Here is a 26,933-nt window from a genome sequence, read left to right as displayed (position 1 = left end):
TATTTATTTATTTTTTTATTTTTTGAGATGGAGTCTCTCTCTGTAGCCCAGGTTGGAGTGCAGTGGTGCGATCTTGGCTCACTGCAACCTCCGCCTCCCGGGTCCCAGTTCAAGCAATTCTCCTGCCTCAGCCTCCTGAGCAGCTGAGATTACAGGAATGAGCCACCATGCCCAGCTAGTTTTTGTATGTTTAGTAGAGACAGGGTTTCACCGTGTTGGCCAGGCTGATCTTGAACTCCTGACCTCGTGATCCGCCTGCCTCGGCCTCCCAAAGTCTGGTATTACAGTCATGAGCCACTGTGCCCAGCCTAATTTTGTTTTTTATCTAGAGACAGAGTCACTATACTCTGTCACCCAGGCTGGAGTGAAGTGGTTATTCACAGGCAGGATCATAGCACACTATAGCCTCAAACTCCTGGACTGAAGCAACCCTCCTGCCTCAGCCTCCTGAGTAGCTGGAACTACAGGTGTGAGCCCCCATGCTCAGCCTTCTTTCCTACTTTAAACACTTTCCTCAATGACTTTCTGGTTCACAATCTCAGAGTTTTCATCCCATCTCTGATCTTTCCTGTTCTCGATATTCTATGACTAAAACTTTTAATGGTGTTGGCTTTTTATTTTTATTTTACTTTTTTGAGACAGAGTCCCACTCTGTCCCTCAGGCTACAGTATTGTGATGCAACTGTGGCTCACTGTGGCCCCAAACTCCTGGGCTTGAGCAATCCTCCTGCCTCAGCCTCCCAAGTGTAGCTGGGACTACAGGCACACGCCACCATGCCCAGCTCATTTTTTTTTTAATGTAGAGATAAGAGTCTCACTATGTTGCCCAGGTTGATCTCAAACTCCTGGTCTCAAGAGATCCTCCCACCTCGGCCTCCCAGAGTCAGAACCCAGATCCTGGAGCTCTTCTTTTCTTCATCTATACCACTGCTTCCTTGGTGAGTTCAGTCAAGTTTTATGCCTTTAGGTATCACTTACATGCTTATAAATCCTGAATTTATAGACCAAGCTAGGACATTTCCAGGACTACATATCCAAATGCCCACTTGGCATCTTAGTCTGGGTGCATAGCTCAAACCTCCCATATCTACAGCTATACTCCTGGTCTCCCTTGCTTACCTCCCCTACCCCCAAAACTGCCCCACCCACTGTCTTGCTGTATTTTAGTAATGGGAGCACCACCTTCTATCAGTTCCTTAGAACAGAAAGCATTTGTCTTCTGACTCCTCTGTTTCTGCTTGTAAGCAATCCATCAGTGAATCCTATTGATTATATCCCATCATTCAAGACAAAAATCTTAAGAGTCTTCTGTGATGCAACTTTTTCAAACTCCCCATCAATTTCACTAGGAAATCCTTTGGCTCAACGTTTAAATAAATTCCAAATTCAACAACTTCTCACCACCTCCCCTGCGCCACTGTGATCCTGGCCATCATATCTCACTGGGATTATTCTAGTGGCCTCCTAACAGGTCTCCCTGCCTATGACCTCATCCACCCAAAGTCTATTTTCAAAGCAGCTCCCAGAGCGATCCATTTAAAAAGCATGAGTGAGATCTTGCTCTACTCAAAGCCCCTCAATGGCTCCCCAATAAGAATATAAAAAGCCCTAATGCCCTACTCAGTCTGGTCCTGTTACACTTTTACGTTGTCTCTTACTACAACTTGAGTAGCCTTAATCCAATATTCTGCAATCAAAAGTGCTCCAAAATCCAAAAGTTTTTGAGCACAGATACAACACTCAAAGGAAATGCTCACAGGAGAATTTCAGATTTGGGATTTTGGGGTTAAGGATGCTTAGCTGGTAATGCAAATATTATAAAATCTGAAAAATCCCAAATCAGAAATATTTCTGGTCCCTAGCATTTCAGATAACAGATACTCAACCTGTACTCTTCCCTTAAGGACACTGCTTCGCCCATACTGGCTGACTTGCTCTCTCTAGAATAGGCTACGTCTCTGCTCACCTTACATGGACTTACCCTGACCACCCACCCCCCCTTTTTACATAGCAACCCTTCCCTCTGACAATGTGACCTCCCTTATCCTTTTATATTTTCTCTACAGTGTCTATCACCACGCCCTTGTTTATCACGCTTCGCTGGTTGTCCACTCCCTCTAAACCAATGAGCAGAGGGCTTGGCGGCTGTGCTGTCCACTGCTATATCCAGCAACACTGTCTAACAGAAATACAATGGCTGCCACATAAGTAACTGTGATGCTTTTCAGAAGTAAAAGAAACAGCTGAAATTAATTTTAATATTTAATTTAACCTAATGTACCCAAAACGATCATTTCAACATGTAATCGATGAAGAAAAATTATCAAATATTTCATGTTCTTTTTTCCATATAAAGGCTTTGAAATACTTTGTAGATTTTACACTGCACATCCAAGTTTGGGCTAATCACATTTCAAGTGTTCAGCAGCTCCAGGCAGCTAGTGGCTCCCACACTGGACAGGGAGGTCAAGCACAATGCCTGGCGTACAGCAGGCATTTAATAAAGATGTGTGAATAAACAAATGAGGGAATAAATCCAACCTGCAGAAAGAACTACTTTACATTGCAAAGACAGTACTCATATGTTTTTAAAGTTTCATTGCATACACATAAAATCCTTACCACATGTGACATATTCTGACTTTTTTATTTTACTGTATTGTATGCTTATTCCATATATATATATTTTTTTGAGATGGAGTCTCACACCAGGCTGGAGTGCGTGGTGTGATCTTGGCTCACTGCAACCTCTGCCTCCCGGGTTCAAGTGATTTTCCTGCCTTAGCCTCCCAAGTAGCTGGGACTGTGTGCGCCACCATGCCCAGCTAATTTCTGTATTTTTAGTAGAGATGGGGTTTCACCATGTTGGCCAGGATGGTTTTGATCTCTTGACCTCGTGATCCTCCTGCCTCGGCCTCCCAAAGTGCTGGGATTACAGGCCTGAGCGACTGTGCCTGGCCGCTGATTCCATTTTTTAAAAGTCTTGGGTACAAGCCACTACACTAAAATCCTTAACCCACAAACTAGTTCCAATGGCCACTTTGAAAATGACTGGTCTAAACAAACTTTAAAGTATGGAATCTGTAATGAATGTATTTTAGGATATTTCCTCTGGCCTCCAGAAACCGCTGAGGACCCTTTGAAAGGGAAACAGACCAACCTCCAGAAAAAAAGACAGGAGGAAAGAGTGAGCATGTAAACTACCATGGCAAGCCATAGACTGCAATAATCACAGCCCATCCAACAATGGGCAGTTTCTCTTAATTAAAAAGTAATTTTATTTTACTTTTTATTCATTTATTTTTTGAGACGGAGTCTCCCCTCTGTTGCCCAGGATGTAGAGCAGTGGCATGATCTCAGATCACTGTAACCTCTGCCTCCCAAGTTCAAGCAATTCTCTCACCTGAGCTTCCCAGGTAGCTGGGACTACAGGTGTGCACCACCATGCCCAGCTAATTTTTGTATTTTTAGCAGACACCGGGTTTTGCCATGTTGAGCAGGCTGGTCTCAAACTCCCAACCTCAAGTGATCCACCTGCCTTGGCCTCCGCCTCCCAAAGTGCTGGGATTACAGGTGTGAGCCACCATGCCCAGCCTAAAAGGTAATTTTAAATAACTGGTCACACTCTCAGATAATTAACAAAACATCTAATTACCTTTAATTACATACCACATATATGCTAATATACAAAATTCAGGGAAGATCTGCATGATTTTCACCCTTTAAAAAGAGTTAATTTGACAAGGGCAGAAAGACTTCACGTTTTTCCTTTTTCTTCCCGACCCCATGCAAAGTCCAGATCAGTGGCAGAGAGGAACAAACCGAAACGATTCCTCTTCATTTCAAATTCACAAAGTCCCATTCACCAATAGTCTTTTTAAAAGATACCACAAACTTTTAAATCCAAACTCAGCACTGCTTAGTAACTGTCACTACAGCTTCAACTTTTAAATGGGCTCATAAAATAAGGATTCTGTCATCAGTACACTGTTTGCTTCTTTGAGGTCCTTGGTGTTACTAGATACTGAGGGGGTATGCCCACAAGGTTAACACAGATGTGCTACCTTTTATAATATTTTGTTTTTATACAGTTAAGCTTCAGATTTCTTTCAGAGGTTTTTGAATTGCCAGGGAAAGGCTCTATTTCCTACATCTGTGGTACGTCGTGAAGTTGCCACCTAACATGAGGTTTTTGTTCCTAAAATGCTCAAGGTGAGCAGTTGGAATATTTATGCCTTTGGCAGATAGGACAGCAAAAACATCATTTAAAAAATATATGGATACAGTAGTTCAGTGGTGTGAGCCTACAGTCCAAGCTATTCAGGAGGCTGAGGCAGGAAGATCCCTCAAGCCCAGGAGTTCGGGGCTGCAGTAAGCTCTGATCGCACCTATGAACAGCCACTGCAATCCTGCCTGGGCAACACAGCCAGACCCCATTTCTTAAAAAAAAAAAAAAAAAAGATAGATAAAACCATTTGTTATTTGGTTTTGTATTTTTGATTGTTCACTGTGCAAAATATGGTTATTTGATAATTGCTGCAAATATTGTCTTTACTACTAAATATGCCTTCATGTACATTTCAACAAGTGACTTCTGCTTGAAAACGAACTCTATTGAGCATATTTCTCTGGAAATCAATATTTAAGAAATTTTTTTTCTTTGAAACTAACATTCAAGAGAGACAGCTCTTGTTTACAGAGTAACTTAGTTTAGCATTATGGCTAACAATGTTTAAAAACAGCTAACTTAAAATGCAAACATTTAAATTCTGACGTTTAACTGTTGAGAGGCCATGTCAGTCTATGGAAATACACACAGCATAAAAAACAGTAATTTTTCCCCAGTTCTGTCCCTTGTAAGAATATTTCAAGCAATCATTCTCTTGGATTTAAAAATAAGAACTCATGAGGTTTTAAGACAGTTAAAAATTTTAAATGCCTAGATGAACCTTGAAAACATTTTGCTAAGTGAAAGAATCCAGTCACAAAAGGATGTGGGATTCCATTTCTATGAAACATCCAGACTAAGTAAATCTATACAAACAGAATGTATATTTGTTGTTATCAGGGGATGGGTGGAGGGCAGAATGCAGTGTAAGTGCTAATAGTTACTAGGGTTTTTTCTTAGGCGATGAAATATTCTAAAACTGAACTAGATGGTTGCAACTCTGAACACATTAAGAACTATTGAAAAGTCAGTACACATTAAATGGGTGAATTGTATTGTATGTGAATTATATCTCAGTAATTCTGTTAACAAAAAATTAACATGCCTGATAACATTCACAACAGCATATAAGGAAATCAAGTTAATCTCACATAACTTCCATACGATGCTAAAACACATAATTCCCTACACCCTGGACTCCTTGTTTTAGAACACTTCTCAAATCAACCAACAATTGCCCTTCCTAACACCCATCATCATCATCGTCATTCATGTATGTCTGCCCCTCTAGACTATCAACTCTGTGAGGACAGAGACCATGTCCTTCTTACACGGTGCTATAATCTCAGCACCTAGCACACACCCACCAATAAACATCTGCAGTAAGAATTAATATATGTATGTATGTACATACATCTGTATGTATGAATGAATGAATGAAATTACTAGATTGGAGCAACTGAATCAATGAAGTACTTGTATTCTACTTGTCCCCTTAAATCTGTTTGTCAATTCTCCCAAGGCTCCTGGCCACCTAGGTAGAGACATTTCCCAGCAGCCCGCAAAGTTTGCTGGGCCTTATTACCATAATCTTACCAGTTAAGTGACAATGAGTGGGATGTATACAATGTTTAACTCTTTTGATTAAAAGAAAATTGCTTGCTTTGGACATCTCCATCGTGCGGCAACAATACAGCTTCAACTCTATGATAAAGACAAAGCCCCAAGGGAGGAGAGCACAGATGGAAAGAATCTGCCCAGACAAGCTACATTGGTCTGGTTGTTTCACGAGAGAAGTAGACTTCTATTTTATTTAAGCCATTTTACGTTGGGGTCTCTTTGTTACACCAGCCTAGTCTTTACCCTGACTGTTACAACCCAGGCATGAGTATATTGTATGTGTGTGGGGGGGATCAGGGAGCATTTCAATGCTTAACTGAATTGACTGATCACATTCCAGCCAATGCGGTCATCTGGTAACTCAGTAACAACTGCTTACAGTGTCTTCATAACAATTTCCTTAATTAACAGTCACATAATTCAAATGCTAAATACTATAAAAAGGTAGTTTTGAATGGGTTTAGCTCAGAATTGCTGTTGTCATTAGGTAAATGTTCAAATCACTCACATATATGCTTTTAAAGGAACTTATATTTCAAATAACTGAATAGCATTTTAGCTTTATTTTTCACCAGGAAATAATTTATAATAGGTAAGACACAGTGAATGTTTTCTACAAGGATGCATTTATAGTTCCTTCATCTAACATAAAACACCTCAAGTTAGGGATGGGGTGGGGGAAAAATTGCAATGATTAAACTTCCTTTTGATTGTTTTTTAATTTTCTCTCAAATAACTTGACTTTAAAAAAAAACTGAACCAATACACAAAATGTGAAGCTTGGAGATGCCTAATGTTTAAAACTAACCATTTTAATTGTAATCTATACAGCCTTGTTGATTATCTTCAACTCTCAATGCCATTCAGAATTGAATATAAGATGATGAATTTTACAAATTGGATTTGAATTTTAAGCAAATGCATGTGGGTAAATTGTCAATGGTGAGGGGAGGCAGGGAAAAACGCCACAGAAACCTTTATTAGATCACCAAACCAAGGCAACCATAATAGAATGACATCCGTATAATTGTGACCAGTGCATCCCTCTTTAGTTTCCATCTTGACATTCTGGATGACCTTGGGTAAACTATTTATCATCAACGGGACCGTTTTTCCAGTCTGTAAAGTGGGGATTATAAGAATTGCCAGCTACCTCTTAGGAATGCCAGCAACCAGACCCATTTTGTAAAGCACTCAGATGTAGTTGGAAGAAAATTGTTATATCACTACCGAGTATGATGACTGTTATTTATGACTCTTCAGACCATAGAATCCAAATTTTCAAAATGGCTTCATCTGGTTTTCTGAATTTGCCTGACGACTTTTATGTATATAATCAGTTATTCCCATAGTACCTTTGTAGGCATATTTCTGTGCATCTATACTGACTGTTAATAATTCCCAGGTTTCAAATTTGAGGCGTGGTATTTACTGAGAAGCTCCTGGCATCTGAAGTCTACATGCTTCCTGCAGTGTGAAAGATGATGCTGATTTTTTTGTCCATTGCTGGATGGCAAGGTCTTCTCCTCATTTAAGGCTTATTCATCAGGAAGAAACACTAACCACTATATTCACTTGAAACATCTTTTTAAATTGTATATTTCCAACAAACCTTTTATTTCTTTCTAGATAAGAGATCAAGATATACAAATTAGTCTTTGAAAGATCTTTCACCTTGTTCAAAGGTAAAAATTACATATATTATTTAAGTCTATATACCCTAACTTATTTCTCCCCAAAATTTGAAATTAGCATCAAAACACAGATGGAATGGATACTGTGAAAGAAAAAAAAAAGTGTTAAGTAATGAAATGTTCACTTGGAATAGGAATACTGAAGATGATGTATGATATACTTTGGAAATCTGTCCCCTCCAAATCTCATCTTGAAATCTGATCCCCAATGTCAGAGGAGGGGCCAATAGAAGGTGTTTGGATCATGGGGGCAGATCTCTCACGAATGGCTAGTGTCCTCCCCAGAGTAATGACTAAGTTCTTGCTCTATTAGTTCATGACAAATCTGGTTGTTAAAAAGAGCCTCGCTCCCCTTCCCTCCAAGCTTCCTATTTCTCTTGTCATGTGACATGCCTGTTCCAAATCCCCTCTTGCCATGACTGGAAGCTTCCTAAGGTCCTTACTAGAAGTAGGTACTGGCGCATGTTTCTTGTACAGTCTGCAGAATTATGAGCCAAATAAATTTATTTTCTTTATAAATTACCCAGCCTCAGGTATTCCTTTATAGCAACACCAAACAGACTAAGACAATGTATATAGAACAAAAACAAAGACAACAAAAAAAGCTGAAAGTAGAGAACAACTATAGAGACTGAGCATATAAAATACTTTTATGATCAAGTAATTTTACAAGGGGGGCCTTATTTGCACGATATTAAATAATCCCATAGATCATGTCCTTGATAGTTATTATGAAGAAAGCATTTTTTTGTAATATAGACTATTTTTCTCAGGCAATGCCAATGACAAATTTCTAGAAACATTTCTTTACAAATTTTCCCTTGACCTATGATATTTTTAACTTTCAATAATATTACAGAATTTGGGGTGGGGTGGGGACTGTATTTCCACTTTCAGGTAACAGGTGAAAGAATGGACATTATAAAGATACTGAATCAGAAGAAAAATAATTCATGCTTACAGGCGATTACAAAAAAAACAAAAACAAAACAACAAATGAAAACCCATCAGCGAAGGTTATATTTGGAGCTGTATGGCTAAGGCAACTCTCAAGCTAAACTTTTCACCTTTTCTACCACTTTTTCAGCTTTGTTTAATTTTTTTTTTTTTTTCCAGACAGAGTCTCCTTCTGTCTCCCAGGCTGCAGAACAGGGGTGTGATCTCAGTTCACTGCAACCTCTGCCTCCCAGGTTCAAGCGATTCTCCTGCCTCAGCCTCCTGAGTAGCTGGGATTACAGGTGCCCGCCACCACGCCCAGCTAATTTTTGTATTTTTAGTAGAGACGGGGTTTCACCATGTTTCACCAGGTTGGTCTTGAACTCCTGACCTCAGGTGATCCACTCGCCTCAGCCTCCCAAAGTACAGGGATTACAGGCATGAGCCACCATGCCTGGCCTGTTTAATCATAATTTTTAGCTTTGCCAGAAACCTCTGCTAACAGTAGGAGATGAGTTAAACATGTGGCACCACTTTGCATGAGGAGCATCTTGGATTGAGATCACTCTGTGAGATTATAGAGACCAGGAGACAGCAAATTACCACCTTGCTGAGTAGCTGCAACAGAGGCTGAATGCCCCCACAAGTAGAAAATATTTACTATGTGGCCCTTGACAGAAAAAGTTTGCAGACCCTTGATATGGATTAATGCCTTCCTTTTAAAGATTAGAAAACTGAGGCTGGGAGCCATGGCTCACGCCTGTAATCCCAACACTTTGGGAGGCTGAGGTGGGCGGATCACGAAGTCAGGAGTTTGAGACCAGCCTGACCAACATGGTGAAACCCCGTCTCTACCAAAAACACAAAAATTAGCTGGGTATGATGGCGACTGCCTGTAATCCCAGCTACTCGGGAGGGTGGGGCAGGAGAATCACTTGAACCCGGGAGGCAAGAGGTTGCAGTGAGCCGAGATCCTGCCACTGCACTCCAGCCTGGGCAACAGCACGAGACTCCGTCTCAAAAAGAAAAAAAGAAAAAGAAAAAGAAAATTGAGCCTCAGCAAAGGGAAGTGTCTTGCTGTGGCCTAAGAATCCCAATTACTGGTTGGGAATCAATTCCTTCCATGCCGAAACATCTGAAACGTATGTTTGTCCTCTCTGAAATACAATTAGGTAGATCCTGCAAAGGTTTCATTTAAACAATATAGATGGTGAAACGATGCAAGTCTGATTTTTCTGGACCAAATTAAATGTGCCAGAATGCAACTACAAAAACAAATCCTTTATATATATGCATTCTAGAACCCCCCCAAAGCCCCAGGTGAGATTTATCAAAAACTGATCAAAGATTCTTCACATTATGAAAAGTTCCACAAAAAACTCTGTTCAACTCAATAAGAAGTCTATATCTGACAAATATATAAACTTTAGTAAAATCTGAGCAAAGGCTTTGTTCAACCATGCTGGCAGGTAAACTGTTTTTAGACAGACACAAATCTACTAAATCAAATGAAACTATTAAAGGCCAAAAATTCTAAATGAAACGAAGATGCTACTGCTTGAGAAATATCAGATGTTAAAATGACTGGCAGGATTATCTTGTGTAAGATGATCATTACCTTTATCAGAGAGGTACTTTTGAAATCAAGTAAATATGTAGCATCCATAACCATTTTAACCAGAGTACTTTTTCATTCCCCCTCCCAAAAGCAAATTTGAGAAAATTAAATTTGGCTTTAATTCATTAAGCTACATTAGTCTCTCTGAGAACTTCTAATTTTAAAATCAAGTACTCATTTGATTTTCAAGCAAGGTCAAGAGAACAAGGCAGCCTAGCGCTGACATTACAGGGATATGCCCCACACTGCTCAGCAGTTACATCAGTGTGGCGTGTTGCTATGGTGCCTGACTGTTAATTTCTGAAAGAAGGTGATTATAAAGCCGCCAGATGAACATCAATCGGATGACACCACTTCAGCACACAATACTGACATGCGTTACTCTTGTTTGCAGCAAGTCAATTTTATGAATCACCACTTTAGTGATGTGAATATTCCTTTCTAACTTTAAACCTACCAAGTCAACAAGAAAAAAATAAATTTAAAAAATAAAAATAAGTTCAGCTTCAACAAACGGAGAAGAGTTTGATAATATTTGGGGGGAAAATGTGAGTCTGTAGACCATTTCTTAAGGACAACCATTTTTCTTAGGACCTCCAAAAATACACCACATATGTCCTTACACGCAAATAAATACATGTTTATTTGACAAATACAGACCAAAAAACAACTGAATTAAAATACCTGGAAGGCAAAAGACACAGCCCTGGATATAACTTCACTAATCACATTTGCATTTACCTTTTTTGGCTTCTGTAAAGCAATCTTCAGTTATAGTCACCTCAAAAGGTCACGTCTTACCCTGAAAACAAAAGAGAACATCAAAATCTGAATGTCAAGAGAAGTAGCAACCACCTCTGCCAAGGACAGACACAAGGAAAACAACAAAAGAACTCAATTCTATTTAACGGCAAATGACTTTCAGGGTTAATAAAAACAAGTCCCAAGAATCTCTACTTATCTGGACCATATGCCTTTGAGCTCTTCAAGACAACAAAATCGACTTGTGGGGGGGAAGTCAAGGTGAAACATTTCAAATGTTGTGTATCAACTTTTTCTCATCTTGTTGTCCATCAATTTATTTTCATGTAGAATAATATGTGACTCATAGGCCTTTGTTTTTGGAAACAAGACTGCCACTTGAACGTGTCTCTGTTTGGTTAATATCCACAACATCTCTTATTTCATTAAAGCAGAGACTTATTTTTTTCCCCTTTTGGAAGAGAGTTAGGTCTTGTAGACAAGATGCTTTCTGCCACTTCGGACCTTTCAAAATGAATGAAAGCAGCACCATTTTCACTTTGGGGAGGGGCAGGGAGTTAATTGCTGGTGAAAGCTGTTCACAGAATGTTTTTCTCTTACCATGTATCTACCGGAGCTACTAAGTTAAATAAAAAGGGTTCATGTCACATGAAACAAACAATTGAAATCAAGCTTCCTAAAACACAAAGAAACCATGGAACACATTTTACCCCACATCCTACTCCTGCATCTGCATACTCTCGTATGCAAAGCAGTGTTTAATCCTTTAAGAAACATTACAAGCTGCCTCTTTCTGCCCATGTAACTGGGATCAACATATGGCAGTGAAAAGAAAAACATTTGTTTATTAATTTAGATCAAGTTACTAAGAGGGTACAGGATTCATTCCATATCCATTGACCAAATGCTCATATAATTTTTAAGGTGGCGAAATCATATCATCATTTTACTAAAATGTTAATATCTTTTTGCTCACTCTTCAGAATAGTATGTAATGAAGTGGTTTAATTTTATAGGAATATATCCCTGCTTATCCCTCTGCTGTCAGCCCTGAATGTGGAAAGGCAAACATCATTGAGAAGAGTAAAATCTTATTTCACGAGGGCTAAAAATTTGAAAGTGGCACTTTGGTGTGTACTATCTTTGAGGAATTGATCCGAGGCCAATTTATGACATTTCCACAAGCAAGTGTATGCAGATTCTTGCCATTAAGATTGGAAAAAGATGCAGGCTCTGAGTGAAATCATAATTTTCATGTTTACTGTAAGAGGAAATTGGAGGTTTTCACCATAAATTTTCACCATTTGGGTGGGGGAAAACCCTAGCTCTGGGACTTAAAATTACTATTTTGCAGCCTGACCAAAACCTTTTTGTTTTTACACAAAACAATTCAAATTGAAAATGAAAATCGTGTGCTTTACTGCTGATGTATGTCCCCAAGATTGGTTTCTCCAGTGGTGAGAAGTCTATTTCAGGGCAAGCGATGATAAGAAAGAAAAACAGAGCAAAGATGGTCAGGTCCTCAAGGTAGAGCTAAGATCTGCAGAGCCCCACTCTACACAAATCAGAGCTCAGTAGATACAAAGCGCACACAGAAATTTCTACATCTACCATTCATCAAATCTTAAATGTAAAGCAAGTGAACTTTGGCAGATCCTACTCAATTCAAAGCAAGAACGCCTTTTCCTCTCTCCTTTTTACTTGAGATGTTCTCCAATACATGCACTGTAAACTAATTTATATGTTTATCTATTGAGCTGTGTCTATTTTTGCATGTTTGGCAGTCAGACCTATAGTATTAGACTTTGCAATGCAGATGAGATTTGCTATCATATAGGCCTGGCAAACAACTGGACCTCATTAAAATTTAATTTTTTAAAAAAACTGCTGAAAATGCCTACTTTGAATAAAGTTATCTCCAGTGCTGCATTTGAACCTGCGGAACACTTTCAGGTAAACACTAGACCTGTTTTTCTACTCACCTATCCACACAGTATAGTATGTAAGTGAACACAGAACAAAAATAGAAGCTGGCTCAGCCTCAGATTTAACAAGTATCATTTTTTTTCCCCTACGGATACTGGGGGAAGAATTACAACAAAATTATACAACTGACCGTCCAATTTATAAATACTAAAACAATAAGAAACTGACTACATTTAATTTTCACTTATACATAAAAAATTGGCAGTGGGATATAATCTCCATCTTTCTCCATTTTGAAGTTCCATAAATTTTGGTGCACATGCACGATTGGCCACTCATTAATTTATTTCTGTTGATTTTCATTTTTAGAGAAGGTATACATTAACAAAGTAATCTAAAAGACATTTTTCTAGTTTTGCTGAGAAAAGATTAATAGTTCAACAGCTGTTTGCCATCATGCTGAAGTAAATGAAATGTGTCAATATAATAGACAAGAAAATTAGGGCTAGTACTGGGGCCCAAGTCTGCCTCATTACTAGCTTAGAAGAATTGGAAACCAACAACTAGCAGAAAAATATGCATTTCATTTTTTCCAAAGCATAAAACTTCCCTTTCCAATACTATATTTGCTATTTTCTTTAAATCACTTTTACTTATCAAATAGATCAACTATTTACCTGTATGCTTACTGGCAGCACAAGCACCAAAACTAAAATTAAATGATTATGCAAAGATTTTATGTTAAAAAAAAAAAAAAGATAAAGATAAAAGAAATACATTCCCCTCCAGCCCACTTGTCTTCTTTTAAAAAATGCTGTCTCCATACGAATTGCATTTTTTTTTTCTTTTTCTCTTTCTTTTTTAAGTTTCCTACTGGTTTTAGGTTTTAAAAGTGAGCCAAGGATACGGTAAACAGAAATTACTTATTTTCCTTTATGTCATTCTCTGTAACAGTTAAGATCCTGTGAACACCAGAATTGTTCCGTGGCCTCTTCACTATTGATTGCAACAGTATCATTTACCTGAAACTACACAGTGACCACAAAAACCATGTCCAGGACACCAAATTTCTACTGCGAACTCTAGGGTGAGACACTAAATGTACATTCCTCTTTCTCTACCTCCCTAACCAACCCTCCTCCCTAATTAGGACTGTTATTCTAAAGAACCCTCAGATTATTGTAGTGTTTCAATATCATACTTTCTATGGATATATTTTGCCCTTAATTTAATCTGTGTGACATATAATACATGGTTGCATTTACCTGGAACTGAGTTGCAGGTAAATGTGGAGGTGCAATCTCATTTCACAAAACTGAAAATGAAGAGTATTGGCTCTTTTTTTTCCCATTTATAGTATTTCCCCCTTCCCTTTCTTGACAGCTAAAATAAATTATCTGCATTAAGAATTCTGCATTATATTTCATTTTATATAATTGTGCAAAAGTAACTCTGAAGTATGCCCAACATAGTTCATCTCAATCTTCAGCCTACCCAATACTGGCTGAGAACCTATTGTGTACCAGTCTTAATAAAGATGCAAAGATGAGCAAAGCAAGCGCCTGGATGGTGATTAGGGGGCAGTTCAGTAGGTCTATGGCTAGAGGACACTTTCTTACTAGGAAACTGAGGAAGGAACATGGTTCAAACTTCCCATAACCCCAAATCCTCCAATCAAATGGCCTGTACTCATTTGCAAAAACTGGTCCAAATAGGCCAATTTCCAAGAGTTTGCTGCCTCTTTAAATAGGGAATCTTATCTCCTATGGGCTTTAATATCTTGTTTTTCAATGACTTCTTAGAAAATATAAGGACATCAACATATATTTGACTATTGAAAAATATAAGACAAGGGTCACTTTATTTTCTATAGTTAAGAAAATCTACTCCAAAATCAATCTCAAAGTTTGTTCTATGCCCTTAAGACTTCAAATACTAAGATTTGAAAAAAAAAAAAAAGAAAAAAGTGGGGAAGGTGGGGAATGAAGAAAGAAGAGAAGAAAATAAAAACGGAAAAAGGGGAGAAAGGAAAAAATAGAGAAAAACAAAGGGGAAAAAGAAAGGAAAAGAATAAAGGAAGGAAACAGGAAAGAAAAGGAAGGAAGAAGCTGCTGTGCAGCCGGGGTCTCTGAGACCAGAGGCAAACTTGGACGCTACCCAGGCTTGCAGCTTCACAAACACTACACTTCTTTTACTTGTCTCTATCAAAGAAATGTGCGACTTTGAATCCACCCTTCTCCAAATCTCTCTCCTATCCCTGCAAGTAACACTTTACTTCCTTTCTCCTCATCCTCTGGGGCCCTCATCAGATCACAGTACCTAACTTTGGAGTCCATTCTAGTAGGGCAAAAACCTAAAATATTATACATTAAGCCACGTGGTGAAGTAAACCCCAGTCGATGCTTGCCCATGAAATTACTTCAGGCTGGCAGCCCCCGACTCACTCCACATCGGCCCATCTCATTTGGAAAAATGACTCTCTCCTACCTTACAGAAAAGGAAAACCCTGGCTGTGGTCATGTGAAAATATTTTATAGGTATCCTTTAACAGCCTTTAAATGTTGAAACCTAAAAACAATATTTGCTGTTTTCCCTTTGAAGCTCTAACAAAGCCTTTGTTTTAGATTCACCTTTAGTGTGCAATAAGAGTTAATAATCAAATCCATCCCAACCCCCACAAATGTTAAACAAAAAGATAAAAGAAATGCAAATAGCTATTGTCATGGAAAGTTAAAGTACCTGTCTGTATTTTTAAGTGAAAACTATTATCTCTATCAATCAAAATTTAAGAATACAATAGCGCTAATCACAGAAGGTGCTCTGACGGAGTTACTTTGCCTCAAAAAAAAGTATTTTTCCCCTTAAAAACCAAGTATAAAAGTCATATACTTACAATTAGATAGAGTATTTGTAATTTTGTTATTAAAAACCTTCAGCAGCCTCACTGTTAATAAATGCTTCTAAGTCTCTAGACTGATTTGTACCCAAGAAGACACAAGTCCCTACATATTTTAATAAGGTTGATGAAATTTTATTTAAATTCTCACAGTTTCCAACCTGCGGGGGAACAGCACACTCTTCTGTTGAAAAGAGTTACTCAAACAGAGGCAACAGTTAACTGGTCATGAAAACTCCTTCTTTTAGAGCCTGGACATAATTCCCACACCCTGAAATATCTTCACACAGGACATATCTTCCTTGGATGGTTCACCCTTGTTAATTGTGGCAACTTATTTTTGAAATAACACTCTACCCTCAGAAAGAAAGCAGAATACCCCCATCATACCCCAGAATGATCTAAGTGTACACTACATGAATTTCTCTGAGTCTTTTTTTAAAAATTCACTTTAAAAAAAGACTGGATTAGCCCCTGAATATGGTGCTTTCTAAAGACAGTACAGGAACAAAAAATAGCAAGACCCCAGATAGTAAAACAAACAGCTCAAGATTAAAATTCCTAGAGCAAACAGTTAAGCCAGGATGCCATTATGCACACTGAGCCTGGATGATGTCTCCTCCACCGTGGGGCCAAGAGGCTGTCATTTTCCCCCCAGCAAGATCAGATTTCCTTCCCTCCCGACCGCCTCTCTGAGCATCATGGCCAACATCTCTAGTGTGCTATTAATATCAATGAAGAGACGATTCGATTTCCACAGAAGAAAACCTTTCCTATTCCGGCACAGACCTTCGGGGAGGACCCTGGCCCGGGTATAGACAATACAGCGGCAGAGTTTCTGTTTTCTTACAGTTCAGTCTTACACACTGTTTGAAGGCTTTTAGCAAACAATGGCAGCATTATCTGCAGGATAGTTACAAAACAGGATTTGTTAGGACAAAGAATAATAAAGCTGCTCTCTCTCTCTCTTTTCAATTCCCCCTAGTCCTCACGAGCCTTTCTCTGCGAGTCCAAAATTCAGCCACATTTCCTAAGAGGCACCTGTACTTGTCTATTTCAATGCAGCCAGAAGCTGACAACGGCCCAGGAACCAGGACTGCTTTCAGGAGGCGCTCAGAAGGGCAGCAAAGTACCCTCTCAACATTAGTAAAATGAAACAAAAGTGTCAGCCTTGGCTTCGCACACACTTACCCGTTCATGGTGAGGAGGCAAAGCTTTGGGGCGGGAGAGGCAATTTTCACACAACGGAAGAAAGTTGAGAGTTTGTAAGGGAGAAACTACCGGCGCTTGGAAGCCTGCTGGCTCTCAGGGCTCCCAGGCTGGCGGCAGTGTGAGGAAGGACTGAAGGTATGTGGGCTAAACACAACAAAAGCCACTGCCTTACTCTAGATTAAATATGCAGGAAGAGGCCCCTTTGCATAAACACAAACACTCAGCAAATGAATAACTGGCTCAATCAGACGCCCGCTGTGCCTTCTACCTGTCCTCACTCTGACAGGAGACACTGCCTATTCCAGGGGACACCACTAAACAGGAGACAGTTAAATGTTATGTTGCTATAATAACAATTAAAATGAATTGTATTCATTAGTAATTAAGAACTCACTCGTGGGGCGGGGGGGAGTGCTATTGTTGTATCTCCAGCTACTCCAAAAAGAACTTGTAGTATACCCATCCCTGGAGTTCTACTATGGATTGCATTTCAATCTTTAACATTCAACGAGAGTTTTAAACAATCAGTTTGTTTAGTCACAATTGTCAGATATACGTCTCGTTTCTCTGCTTTGTCATATTGTAAGTTGATACTTGTGACTCTGTACCTACAAAGATCTGTTTGATATATGTATATAAAGTGTACATACAAAAATATATACACATATACACACATATATGTGCATATATACTCACACATAATACATGCATGCATATCTAATTAAAGAGAATAAGCCAAAAAAAAAAAAAAACACTACTTAACTATATTCTCTAGTTCACTAATCATTTAAGGAAAATAATTCGAGTTTTCCAAAAATATATCCCAAATGCCTGCCTTTCAAATGTCACCAATCCATGACCACTCATTTAAAAACATTACCCCTATATTAGAAAAGATGCTTTTAACTGAGTGGCCTCAACCACTTATAATTTCAATTAAATAACATAATTACAGTCAACAATTTTCTCCATTTCGGCAGAAAATATGCCATACCTCAACATAATTTGTCCTTACAACCCAGGAATTTAAGCAAGAGGAAAAACATGCCAGTGTTAGGAATTCACTACTGACTTTTCTCAGCTTATGGAATCAACTCACACTGACCTCTTATTCTATGTTCCAGCTACATGTTGGTCTTAGTAACTTAATTATTTTTTAATAACTTTTGCAGTATTAAATGATTTCGATTGAAACATAAATAAGATTATGTTCATCTACTACTTACTAATGCCATACAGTACTCTGGGGCCAAATCCAGCAGGGCTGTGCTATAGGATGTGTCTATATTATTACTGTATTTGGACTAAAAAGGATAGGTCACAGAACCTTCACAGCCTTCGAGAATGCTGTGATTATCCTAGCCAAGGGAAATAGGGCAGCTTTCTATTTCAAAAGCAATTTTAATTTATTAACACAAAACTGTTTTCTGGCCAAATCATTCTACTGTAAAAGGTGAAGATCACTGAAAAGTTTTAAAATATTTTCACGAACAAACCAACAAACCCAAAACTCATTTCAAACATTATTATGGCATAACATGGAGAAAAGGCAAACAAAATAAAAAGATACCCAAAGACCCAGAGAATAAAACACAGGTTCTCTAAGAGGGGTGCCCACAGAAACTGAAGACGCTGATTTTGTCCACCCTTTTGCCTTGAAATGACCTTCCAAATAAGGTGTTAGATAACCCACGTCCATAGACGATAGTGATTTAACCTTGCTGCAAATAAACCATAGAACAAAATTTAATCAGTATATCACTGTGAGAAAGCCTCTGTCCATCCCCATGGAGCTTCTAATGACTGTTTTGGCAGTTTTGAGGGTAGTTATACTTCCCAGCTCATCTATATCTCATACTGGTTGAGTAAGCTAATGGAAGTGATGTTAGTGGAATCCAATATTAATGCTCTGTATCACGCAAACCTGGATGCAACTGAATATATTATACAATTATAGGTAGTATCTAATTCCATAGGTATTAGATACTGTACCCTAAATTAATATTTTAATGAGGACGGTGAAATAAAGACGACAATCCAGGTAAGGGATCCATCCATGCATTGTGGCCCAGCTAAGCTCCTTGCTGAAAGAGTGCCGGATTCGGGAGCGAACGGCACAGACACAGGGATTGTGACAAAAATCTGTATGCAAGCTTTAGATGCTGAGTGACACATACTGATGCACAGAGTCAAAGATGTCATCCTCACACAAGCGCCACTTGCTGTAAGCTTGAGAGAAAATGCAGGGGGAAAGACGGGGGGGCGTAGTTGCAGTGAGACCTCCAGAAAATAAACAGGGTGTACAGTTTCAAAGGCTGCAGACACAGACATTTCATTGTTCAAGCCAATTATCAGTGGAAAATAATAACAACAGATGGATTCAGAGTCACTGACTTTTCATATGCACTTCATCTCGGCGGAACAGATGATGAAACGCGAGAGCTATCTCAAAAAGGCAAAACATCTTTCAGTAAAAGAACTCTACAGTCCAGATGGGGACCTTCTAAGGCTGCTGATTATCTTCCTATAATGTTGTAAGATAGACTTACTAAAACATTTCAAGAACTGATCAGATATGATGCGTACAATGGCTTCATTATTGGAAGGAGTCGCCTCAGACTTGTGACTAAACCCGGCAGAGATTTCAATAAGGTTAGGACTTTAAGTTTCCTGTTTTCTCATCAGGGACTGCAGGTTCCAACTAAAACTGGAAATCTGTGCACGACAGGAGAATAAACCGTCGCCCAAGGATCCTACATATTTGCTCTTCTCTCATTTGAGCAAAGGAAAAAAAAAAACTGGAACTGTAAAAAGGACATTAAATTATTCTGAAGCATTCTACCACGATGTGTGTGTGTGTGTGGGTGAGGGGGGGACAGCTCCAAAGCAACTCTTTATTAAAAGCATTTGGTGATAAAATATCACCCCTTACGTGCATTAGAACATCTTAAACATCCCTTGCCACTGGTGACTGCAAAATAGAATTTCCTTTTAGCAGGGAATAAATATAAATTTCAATGATGTTGTAACAGCAATTCTAACAAATGTCAATGAAAACTCACCAACCTACCCTAATCCACTCCCACTCAACTTACTACCAAGTTACACTTGCTGATAAAACACAAGAGGTTAACCACAACCTGAGGGCTTGCTGTAAGTAATGGAAAAAGTTAAATCTCTAATCAGATAGGCCTCATCCCTACTGGAATAACAATGTATCTGTTCCATGTATCTGTCTACTCATCTATCCATCTCCATCCATCCATCACCAATTGCACATTCATAATTTTGCAAAAATTCCTTCCCTGAATTGATATAAAATATGGTCAAAATCACTGCGCTAAGAAAAAAAAAACTGATTCTCTCAACTATTTACTAAGATACTTAACATTTAAAAAATATTTTTACGAACACACTGTTGACTTCACAAGTTTATAACGTAATTTTTTTTTTTCTGAGCAAGGCTTTTCTTTCAAAGTACTCTGACAAAAGTAAATTCATAGCAGAACACACAGGCATGAAGAAAATATCGCCAAGGGCAAAATTCTGCAACTGCTTTAAGAAGCAAACAAGAACACAAAAGATGTGTAATACAACCATCTGGCTCTCCTCTTACTATATCAATGCCTCAACCTTATCCCCACCCCCTGAGCCAACCCACACCAATGCCACAAAACCAAATGGCTTCACTTATGTTTCCTGCACAGCAAATTTACACAATGCAGTTAGAATGCAAAATTGATTTTGACACATAAACTAGCATCTTTTGAATTTTCCCCACTTCAATGATTTTGTTGTCATTGTTATCTGTTCAGAGTGGGACTTCTTTGAAAAACCACCAAGAATCTCACCATGATAAAGATGTTCTCACATGGACATATCTGTTCAGCCTCAAGAGCAGTCTCCCTGAAAACCTTAATCTCTGCCATCTTGTGCTTTCTGTTATCATCAGACTTTAGATGTGGACATAAAAAAAAATCCTAAGCTTATTCCAATTAGAACTTCTACTTTTGGGGGGCACTAAATGGTGGGTTGTTTCCCCAACTTATGATTTGAAATGACTGCACTAATTTTTAATTACCATTCTTGCAAGTCAGCACATTCACTGGAATTTTTCCTTATTCAGCTCAGTCTACAAACATTTACTGAGCAACTACTGTGGTATTAGAAACATGCTGGACAATGGATGATCAGAATCTATTATTTTCCTGTGTGCTAGCAGGACTTGCCTGGTACATTAAACCAGCAACTCTACAGTTTATAAAAAATCTTCCACATGCAGGCAGGCTGAAGCATTTTATTTACTTATATACTTATTTTTGAAGTCAGATATAACAGACATTTGAAAGTTATAGCCTGCTTGTGGGGATCTAATTGCTTCCAAAAGGTGGGAATGAATACTTTTCATGGAAATCTCAGTTTGGGTAAAACCAATAAAGCATCATAAATGATTCTCACCAAAGGGCAACAATGTAAAAAATAATAACTGAAAAAAAAATTCTTCACAGGCAAACTCTACCCTTTGCTTTTCTGCAGGGGCATGCTAGAGGCAGACGTTCTCTATCAGGCAAGAGTTCTCAGTCAGAATTAAGGTCTGCCAGGCAGAGGGCCACGTCTGGTTTACTTCTGTTTTCTCACTGTTGCTGGTCTTCCCCGATTCCTGCCTCCCTCTCCATGTTCCAGGATGAGACTTTGACTGGTTTCTCAAGGGGCTAACTTCTGGTTCTCTTCTGGGCGTTTCTGCCCAGAGTCCCCTAGTTTGGACAGCAGTGATCGTCTGTAGGACACACACAGTGAATCCAGCCACCGTATGAGGAACTCTGCTAATTGTTTAAGCCTGCACCAGTGTCTGGCCACCAGTTGGCAGACACAACTCATGGCTGCCTACCAGGCCTAGGTTAACACAGCTGGAGCCAGATGACAGGCTCTCAAAGATATTCTTCTCATGGCCACATCTGGCTCTTGGCGGCTCCCACTGCAGCTGAACTGATTCTGTTTGGTTGTTCTGGGCAAAAGTTTAGGCAACAGATAAGTTGTATTAATTTCAGTTTATGACAAAAATATCAGAACATATACTTCATGAAGGCAGGGATTTTATCTGATTTGCATCCCCCTCCCACTTTTTGTTTGTTTGTTTGTTTTTTGTTTTTGAGACATGGTCTCACTCTGTTGCCCAAGCTGGAGTGCAGTGCAGTGGCACGATCATGACTCACTGCAGCCTGGAACTAACTACTAGACTCAAGCGATTCTCCCACCTCAGCCTCCTGAGTAGCTGGGTCTAGAGGCACGTGCCACCATGCCTGGCAAGTTTTTCAATTTTTTGTAGGGACAAGGTCTCACTATGTTGCCCAGGCTGGTGTCGAATTCCTGGGCTCAAGTGATCATCCTGCCTTCGCCTCCCAAAGTGCTGGGATTACAGGCATGAGCCACTGTGCAGGCCTCTTGCTTGCTGTATCCCAGTACAGAGCAGTGGCTACCAGGGTAGGTGTTCAGTAAATACAGAATGAATGAATAACGCTAATCAGTGTATGAGTTGAACAAAAACATTCCTGTATCTTATTCCAGCTACTCTGTTCCTACTGTTGTACGTAAAATGGCTAGCACGCTGGTGCACACAGAGAAGACCTTGAATGGCTCTACAGCTATATTTTATTATGGACACGCTCATCTCAAGAATGAACCCATGTACATTGTCAGTATAGCTGGAAAGACCTCCAATAATCCTTCCCCTCAAATTACCCAGTCTCCCAGAATTACCCACATCCCGACTTTATTAGTCCTTAAACTGAGAAACTTGGCAGCTCTGTGCCCACAGGGCCTGAGAGTGATCTCAAAGTAGAAACTTACCTTTTGGCCACCACCGAAGTGCGAAATGATGAGGCAACTTTTCCTGGCACCTTTTCATCCCATTTCCTTTCCCATGCCTCTCTTCCTAAATTCCCTGATATCTGCAGATCCCAGCTCCCTTCTACACTCAACTTTGACCCAAGGCTAGGCTTCCCCAAAGCTCACCACCTCTCTAGCTCCCATTAGAAACACATTTAGAAAAGCCTATGTAATTTAAAACCAGGCGGGGCCCTCCCTCTTGGCTCCTTCACTAGAAAGAAGCCCAACTTATAGGCTGTTATATTAATAATAACTATAAAGCTCCCCTGAGTCCACCAAGGGCTTGCTAAAGGTGAAGGGACACTTGATGGAAGCCTGGCAAGGATGCACGCATATGCTGCTGCTTTCCCAAAAAGAAAGTTAACACTCCTAAAACAAGAATGGCTGAACAAGGCAGATGAGTTCAACACGCTCAGCATATGGACTTCAGCGAAACAAAGGTAATCAAGTGTGCTAGAGGAAGCTGTTGCTGAACTCATCTCCTTTTCTATCATATAAGGCAGCAGGGTGGAGGTATAGATAATTTTTTTAAGCTAAGTATAAGTTCCTGAAAAGAGTACAGTGTTCACTACGAAGAATTCAGGCTTCAAGCTCCCCTTGGAAGGAGTTGCTTACTTCATTAAAGGTGGACCAGAAAGATCAACCCCTAAAATGCCTCTCCTTCCCTGCTTCTGCTATTTGAAATTACTTTAAAAATGAGAGAATAAGCTAGGCTCAGTGGCTCACACCTGTAATGCCAGCTATTCAGGAGGGTGAGGCAGGAGGATTGCTTGAGCCCAGGAATTCAAGGCTGCAGTGAGCTAGTATGGTGCTACCGCACACTAGCCTGGGCAATAAAGTGAGACACTGTTTAATAATGGGGGAATAGGCCGGGCACGGTGGCTCATGCCTGTAAACCCAGCACTCTGGGAGGCCAAGGCGGGTAATCACACTTGAGGTCAGGAGTTCGAGGCCAGCCTGGCCAACATGGTGAAACCTTATCTCTACCAAAAAATACGAAAAAAATTAGCTGGGCATGGTGGTGCTTGCCTGTAGTCCCAGGTACTCAGGAGGCTGAGGTGAAAGAATTGTTTGAACCAGGGAGGCAGAGGTTGCAGTGAGGTGAGATCGTGCCACTGCACTCCAGCCTGGGTGACAGAGTGAAACCCTGTCTCAAAAATAATAAAATAAAATAGGGGAATGTCTTTGTACAATTGCACAATCACAATGAAACTTTAAGATAATTCTTTTTTTTTTTTTTTTTTTTTTGAGACTGAGTCTCGCTGTGTCGCCCAGGCTGGAGTGCAGTGGCGCAATCTCGGCTCACTGCAAGCTCTGCCTCCCGGGTCCACGCCATTCTCCTGCCTCAGCCTCCCGAGTAGCTGGGACTACAGGCGCCCACCACCATGCCTGGCTAATTTTTGGTATTTTTAGTAGAGAACGGGTTTCACTGTGTTAGCCAGGATGGTCTCGATCTCCTAACCTCATGATCTGCCCACCTCTGCCTCCCAAAGTGCTGGGATTACAGGCATGAGCCACCGCGCCCAGTCAAGATAAAAAGCAGTACAGCAGGCTGCAAGTGGTTGATATCTACCTATTCATTGGCTGAAAACAGGCTATCAAAAACAACAAAAACAAACAAGTTTTGAAAGTTAGGAAAGAATTTTTATAAAGGCAAGGCTGAGGTTGTACAGAATGAGTATCTGCATTTCTTTTTCTTTGAGACAGAGTCTCGCACTCTCGCCCAGGCTGGAGTGCAGTGGCGCTATCTGCTCACTGCAAGCTCCGCCTCCCGGGTTCACGCCATTCTCCTGCCTCAGCCTCCCGAGTAGCTGGGACTACAGGCACCAGCCAACATGCCCAGCTAATTTTTTGTATTTTTAGTACAGACGGGGTTTCACCGTGTTAGCCAGGATGGTCTTGATCTCCTGACCTCGTGATCCGCCCACCTCGGCCTCCCAAAGTGCTGGGATTACAGGCATGAGCCACCATGCCTGGTCGAGTATCTGTATTTCTTAATGCATCCTTGAGCTGCCTCACCTAAAACTAAGTATTACAGAATATAGTACTATACAGTATACTTTAGACTAGAATAGTTCAGAATTTACAAGCATGGATTCAAGTGCCCAAGTTCAAATTAGCTCTGGTGCTGACTGACCTTGTGAGCTTAGGCAAATTACTTAAATTCTCTCCCCCTCAGTGTTCTCATCCATAAAATGGGTTTCATTACAGTGCATTATTTGCTCTTGTAGAATAAATGCACTGACATGAATAAGTACTTAGAATAGTGTATGGCACAAAGTGAATGCTCAAAGAAATGATGGCCGCTGTTATGATCAGGGATGATATAACTTAAATAAATCTCAAACATCCTACACCTCATTTCTACCATCTCTACAAGTTGTTAAAAATAGCTGGCTGGCCGAGCATGGTGGCACATGCCTGTAATCCCAGAACTTTAGGAGGCCGAGGTGGGCGGATCTCGAGGTCAGGAGATTGAGACCATCCTGGCCATCATGGTGAAACCCATCTCTACTAAAAATACAAAAATTAGCTGGGTGTGGTGGTGCGAGCCTGTAATCCCAGCTACTCGGGAGGCTGAGGCAGGAGAATCGCTTGAACCCGGGAGGTGGAGATTGCAGTGAGCCGAGATCATGCCACTGCACTCCAGCCTGGTGACAGAGCAAGACTCGTCTAAAAAAAAAAAAAAAAAAAAATCTGGTTGGCTGCCATGCTACAGGCTGGAAAAATAAAAGAGAATGTATATCAGATTTTAAACTTCTTAAGAACATAGTGCTAAAATAAAATCAAAGTACTTATTTTTTCCCCTCAATAGTAGTTGGAGAATTGTAGGTGTAAGATTGGGGTCTCACCTACCTCAGTGGAGGCAAGTCATTAGTTACAAAAAAGCTACAAGCCAAGGTTAGCCTTGGGGCTGCCTGTCCCACCAACTACCAAAAAAGACTTCAGGGAGATGTTCAAAGAAGGCGGGAGGAGAATTCAGCCTGGAACCAAAAGGCATTGAAACACATTTTCTTGTACTTTTCAAGTCTGTGCATACAGATTCTGTTACTGATTTAGGATCTTAAACAGTTTGTTTATTTTTTAAATGCCTTTCAGCTCACCTTTAATAACATGTTTCTTTGACTTGGCTGAACTATGCCTCAGAAGAATTACAAGCAGGAATAAGGCTGGGTAAAAGGTTCAGTGAACTAATCCACACCTGGTCCATGCAAAAAAAAAAAAAAAGAAAGAAAGAAAAAGAAAAGAAAAAGCTCATATTTTCCATATAGAAACAAGCTCCTTTATATGAACCAGCCTTTTATATAATTGCTAAGGCACTTTCCACACCGTACAACCTTTCATGTCCTTCTTCACTTGGGTGGGGAAAAGGCACAGAACCACTTTCCAGCCACACCAGGGCGCTTTATCAGCAACAAATTAATACTCCTATTAATAATGATAGCAAGCACAAACCTGATTCAAAATTGGAAGCGGTAGGTTCATTTAAGCAGAAATTCCCTGACCAAGTTTTGCCGATAAAAAAAAAAAGACAAGGATGTCCCCTGAGAACAGATTTGGGATAAACTGTGACAATCTCTTCATCAAAATTCAGACTTTTTTCTGCCTCAGTTGCGTGACCCAGACTACTAAGTGGAAGGAATAAGGCATGGATGGGGAAAATCTTGAATGAGAGAGAACAGCAAATATTTTAGAGCTAAAATGTGCCTCTGAGAGGTCCAGGCATGCCACTCCTCTGGGAGGGGACTCTGTGTGACCAAGGTCACACAGGTGGTGGGGACGAAAGCAGGAACTCAAGCCTGTGACTCCCAATTCATGGAGAAAAGCAGTGGCTACAGAATATGGCCCCTGGGAACATCAGTCATGTTAAGAGGAGATTTAAGAGGAGGATCCTGTGAACAGCAAAGAGGCCAGAGAACAGAAGAAGTCATGAGTGTCCCACAGACTGTGCCAGCCCATTGCATCTGAAGCTGGACTTGAACAAGCTTTACTTTCTCCTATGAAGTCCTTCACTTCCAGGCCCCAGGTATCTTCTATTTGCCTCTTAGTTTTGTTCACAGGAAAATTCTTCTAACCAACTGGTTTGAAGTAAGTGGAAAAGCAGACATTTCCACACTTCCGTTAAGAGGCAGCAAAGTGAAGTGGAGAGATCATTTCATTAGGAGGTAAGAGAGGGCGACTCTGCTCCTGGACCCACCGGTATCTCATCTAGGA

At 40.0% G+C, this 26,933-nt stretch overlaps 1 protein-coding gene and 1 long non-coding RNA gene across 8 annotated transcripts in view; one reads left to right on the top strand and one right to left on the bottom strand.

Moving 5' to 3' along the window:
- The window catches only part of FOXP1 (forkhead box P1), a 536,483-nt gene that overhangs the window by 333,592 nt on the left and 175,958 nt on the right, over positions 1-26,933 (bottom strand). For 5 of the 7 annotated variants that reach the window (XM_054479501.2, XM_054479493.2, XM_054479503.2 and 2 more), the window contains exon 3: positions 10,778-10,838. The gene's annotated coding sequence lies outside the window, so the exon portion shown is untranslated. Of the gene's footprint in view, positions 1-10,777; positions 10,839-16,811; positions 16,983-26,933 lie in introns of those variants that run through there. The other 2 variants (XM_063661838.1, XM_063661840.1) reach the window with 2 other exon arrangements.
- On the top strand, positions 730-16,788 carry LOC129032391 (uncharacterized). Its single transcript, XR_008501354.1, has 4 exons — positions 730-938; positions 7,418-7,473; positions 13,679-13,811; positions 16,606-16,788. It is a non-coding gene; the product is annotated as an uncharacterized LOC129032391 (long non-coding RNA).

The sequence above is a fragment of the Pongo pygmaeus genome, chromosome 2, assembly GCF_028885625.2.
Source record: "Pongo pygmaeus isolate AG05252 chromosome 2, NHGRI_mPonPyg2-v2.0_pri, whole genome shotgun sequence".
In the NCBI taxonomy this organism is placed as follows: domain Eukaryota; kingdom Metazoa; phylum Chordata; class Mammalia; order Primates; family Hominidae; genus Pongo; species Pongo pygmaeus.
The sequence above is the reverse complement of the archived record's forward strand: the minus strand, read 5'-3'. Positions and strand labels throughout refer to the sequence as shown.